This window comes from Planococcus citri, chromosome 1 (assembly GCF_950023065.1).
Source record: "Planococcus citri chromosome 1, ihPlaCitr1.1, whole genome shotgun sequence".
In the NCBI taxonomy this organism is placed as follows: Eukaryota; Metazoa; Arthropoda; class Insecta; order Hemiptera; family Pseudococcidae; genus Planococcus; species Planococcus citri.
In genome coordinates, this window is record NC_088677.1 from 90918090 (window position 1) to 90922369 (window position 4280).

Sequence of the window (4280 nt, forward strand, 5' to 3'; positions counted from 1 at the left end):
AACGATAGACTTCGTATATTTAGTCCCTACAAATAAATAAAACTAGACATCGTTTAAACATTAGAATTTCCCATGTTAAATCGATCTTATTACTCACCATTCGACTCAGTAGCTAATTTTTCAAATCGTGATTATTAAATTACCGTATTCTTTCGGCTTCAAATTACTTATTACTCCTCAATCGATGATAATCGTGTTTAAATGCCACTAAATTATCCACCATCAACCTAAAACGATTAAATAACATTAGACATCGTTTATTTAGTCCCTACACCGAAATTATCGATCAGATCAACGATCATTCTAAATAACGTTACGTTCGCGATATCACTATAATCACTAGCAAATGGTTTCTAAAGCTCATTCTAAATTACTCAAATTTACCTAGCTCGCGATCTCTAACCTGGAATAACCACCATTAGATTGATTCGATTAAAGATATAATTGTAATCAACGATCAGCTCAAAATCATCTTCACATAAATTCCATTTACTTACTAAATCGTTCGATTCTACGTCCTGATTTGCCATTAATAAAATCATCCGATGCGATGCGCTCGTATGCTTATAGAAGAGCAAGACTTCGTTTATTTAGTCCTTACACCAACATTACTACAAATTCGTTCGTTAACTTTCGTGATTTGCTAATTAAATTAAAATCGTCCATTGTGATGAGCTCGTACGTTAATAGCTTCTTCGAAGTTTCAAATTTCGCGATCATCATCTATCCTTATTCGTTTACCTGAAACTAAATCACAATGCGATCAATTAATTTATTCAATTCGTTCGATTAACTAAATGAGGCATAATTACTTCCATTCAACTATAACCATCGGTTGTAATTTCGAAGATTACAACGAATTATACGATCACACTATTCGATTACGATTAAATTACTTGTTCTTGTTAAGATTAATTAATATTCGTTTATTAGTTTACTCACGATAAAGTTTCATCTTGATTCGCATTTAACTTCCTGATAAGCTTTCGAAAACATCCATAATCATATCATTCGTCGTTCGATTCATCCATTCGTACACCCTAAACAAAATTACAGCTGATTAATTAACAAGTCAATTGTTTTGATAACTACCGAGACATATTACTATTACTTCGATCCCATTCCTCAGTAGTATTTTGAAGATTAACCACAAACTACTCGAAGCCTATTAAATTATTCACGATTAGCTCAATTCGATTGAATTCAAATTAATCAAACAAATTAATCAAACCAACTTACCTAATAATAATTACAGTCGATTTTCCAGCCAACAACAACGTTGAATGTTATTTAGTCGTTTCCCATTAGTTTCTAATATCAATCTAATTCACGAGTTGAATATCTGAAACAATATTTCACAAAGCATCAATTCTTGTAAATTTAAGTACATCGAATTCTAAATTAACACCACTTACCGATCTTAAAAGTCGCGATTTCCTGATTAACTTTCACACCCAATCCCAGTTTAGATGATCAACATTACGTATCGGCATAAGTTCTAGATGAAAATCTCCGAATACGGCAGTCCGAATTTCCATTAAGCACCGCTTTCTCTTCGAAATTACTCCTCTTTATGATCTACTACGAAGTTAACAAGCAATTAAAACCTTGCAAAATTTAACCATAATTATACGAATACATATTCGATTCTCTAATGGTCACATGACCCCCCCCTTAGGTAAATTTAAAACTCTCCGTTTTTATACGTTTCTATTAATTTTATAAATATTTCCTCTGTTATGAAATTATATCGCTCATTAATCTGTTTACTAAATTATCACCAAAAGCCTATTAGCTAAATAGAACCTACCTGGTTCGAAAATTTAATTTTTCAGTTCACATCGAATCCGCTATTATTATTTACCCACTAGTCAAATTGCAATATAGTTCGTTTTATCGAACGCTATATTTACTTACCAATTCACGTTTAAAATCCTCTAAATTGGTTTCGACATACTAAATTAATCGTTCGTAACGTTCGTTTCGTCTCTATTTACTCACCAAATTAGTTCTAAATTATTCAAATTAGCATTATCCTTCTCAGTTAATAAATTAATCGTTCGTTTCTACTCCACCCAACTAAATTCACAACTTATTCATTTTTACCCTCGATTCGATAAGACTTTTCAAACAGTATCAATTTGTTTAAAATTGTTCGTTTCACACGTTTAGTTATCACGTACTATCGTTTATTCGCAGTCAAATTGATTAATTAAGTTTCACTTACCCTCGGATTCATCGAAAAATAACTAAATTATTAAATCCGGCGTTCATCCGATGATAAATAAAACGATAATACTTTCGGTATAATAATCGAATTCATGAATTCGTCATTCGCGATCCCTTACCTTCAAATAATTTACATAATCGTATATTTCACACTCGCTGGTCAATAAAACAGATAAATATATACACAAAGCAGTCGCCGAATTCGAACTGCCATCCAATTCAGGAACACAACGCTAAAATCAGCCAATTATTCGTTCCTCCGAAGATCCAAATTTCACGATCATCATCTATTCTTATTCGTTACCTGAAACTAAATCAACGTGATCAATTAATTCATACAAATCAGTCCGCTTAACTAAATGAGACATAATTACTACCATTCGATTATGCCCATTGGTTTAATTTCCAAGATTATGATGAACTATTCGATTACACCATTCGTTTGCGATTAAATCCCTCGATCTTCGTTGAGATTAATTAATTCTATTGTTTATTAGATCATTTACGATAAGTTTACGAACTAACAACTTGATTAATTTACCTGTAAATGTACTCGCTCCGATGCTATCACGAATTCGATTCCCATTTAGCCAATAGTCCTTAAACGTTCACATTCGAAAACGCTACCAAATTCGTTCAAATTCCATTAAATTGTCTCAAAGATAACTCGAAATCCGTTCGAACGATCGCGATCTTCTACCTAAAACAAATTTCACAAAGCATCAGTTCTTCTAATTTAAACTCATCGAATTCTAAATTATTACCACTTACCGATCTTAAACGCGGACTTCATGAGTAACTTTCAAATCCAATCTCAATTTAGACGATCAACATTACGAATACGCATAGTTTCCAGATGAAACCTCCGAAAACGGTAGTTTGAATTCCTATTAAGCAATGCTTATGTCCGCTTCTCTGGTCACATGACCCCCCTACAGACTAAATAAAACTCATCGGATTTGAACGTTCTAAATAAAATTAAGGAAATATAATTTTCCACTGTTAGAAATTTTTCTCAATATTCTTATCATTTATCTTCAAGATCCCCATTCCTTTTCACAACCCAATCAAATATACGGTTAACCCAAAATTAGCCAGGAGCGCTAGTAAACTTCAAACTCCACGTAGCTACCTATTTATCAACCTACTTAATAGATTTCTTTTTTATTTTTTTTAAATTCCCCAAACTCCCTTAATGATTATTAAATCTAGTAAGCCAATTTCAATTAATATTTCGATTAATTTTTCACCGCGATCATCTAGCAAGCAATATTCACGATTAATGTATTATACCATCACTCTAAAAATACGTTTATTTTATATTATTTTTTAAATTCCCGATCAATCTACCTCAAATGATTTTTAAATCTTGTAAACAATTTCAATTAATATATTGATTAAAATTTTTCACCGCGATCACCTAACAAGCAATTTTCACGAATTTTTTAATATTCCATTACTCTTATAAATACGTTTAGTTTTGAAGTTATCAAAGAGGACGATTATGCCACGATAACAATTATTCATTTCCAATTGTCAAACTATAAACTCTGCTTTTCTCACGCTATTTAAAATGTTAGATTGTAATCTTATTTTACTAGTAATTCTACGATATCCTCATGATATTTACGATTAAAGTCAATGTAAATAAAATCACGTACTTAGCGTACCATACAAGCTCAAATTAAAAATAAGGTTCGCTCATGTCAATTGTCAGTTACGTTAATCTAAATACCTAAGCTATATTCTGTATTACGTTCCCAATCGTTACAATATTTAATTCGTTATAAGTTTCACTCAAGTCAATTACCAATTACGTGAATCTAAATTCCTAAAGTTTATTATTATTACTTTGCATTACGTTTCCAATTGTTGTAATATTTATCTCGTTATTCACACTTATGATCAATTTGTTTATTTTAAGAATATTTTTACGATAATAACGTAAACGTTCTAATCATTAGCTTAATCCAACGATCAAATTAATTTATCAATTTTTAATTTTCTATCAAGTTATTGTTACCACATAACAATTAATTTACCTACTGTAA

The 4280-nt window shown here is 31.1% G+C and overlaps 2 long non-coding RNA genes across 8 annotated transcripts; both read right to left on the minus strand.

Annotated features, from left to right (window-relative positions):
* On the minus strand, positions 1 to 1797 carry LOC135841354 (uncharacterized). 7 transcript variants are annotated; one of them, XR_010557903.1, is made up of 5 exons: positions 1240 to 1797; positions 1112 to 1165; positions 943 to 1040; positions 498 to 747; positions 1 to 403 (listed from the first exon to the last, which is right to left on the minus strand). It is a non-coding gene; the product is annotated as an uncharacterized LOC135841354 (long non-coding RNA). The 7 variants fall into 7 exon arrangements; XR_010557906.1 differs by having other exon boundaries at positions 943 to 1165; positions 1240 to 1342; positions 1416 to 1451; XR_010557902.1 differs by having other exon boundaries at positions 943 to 1165.
* Positions 1798 to 2355: 558 nt separating this feature from the next.
* Positions 2356 to 4068, minus strand: LOC135841375 (uncharacterized). Its single transcript, XR_010557909.1, has 2 exons — positions 2607 to 4068; positions 2356 to 2539 (listed from the first exon to the last, which is right to left on the minus strand). It is a non-coding gene; the product is annotated as an uncharacterized LOC135841375 (long non-coding RNA).
* Positions 4069 to 4280: the final 212 nt, after the last annotated feature.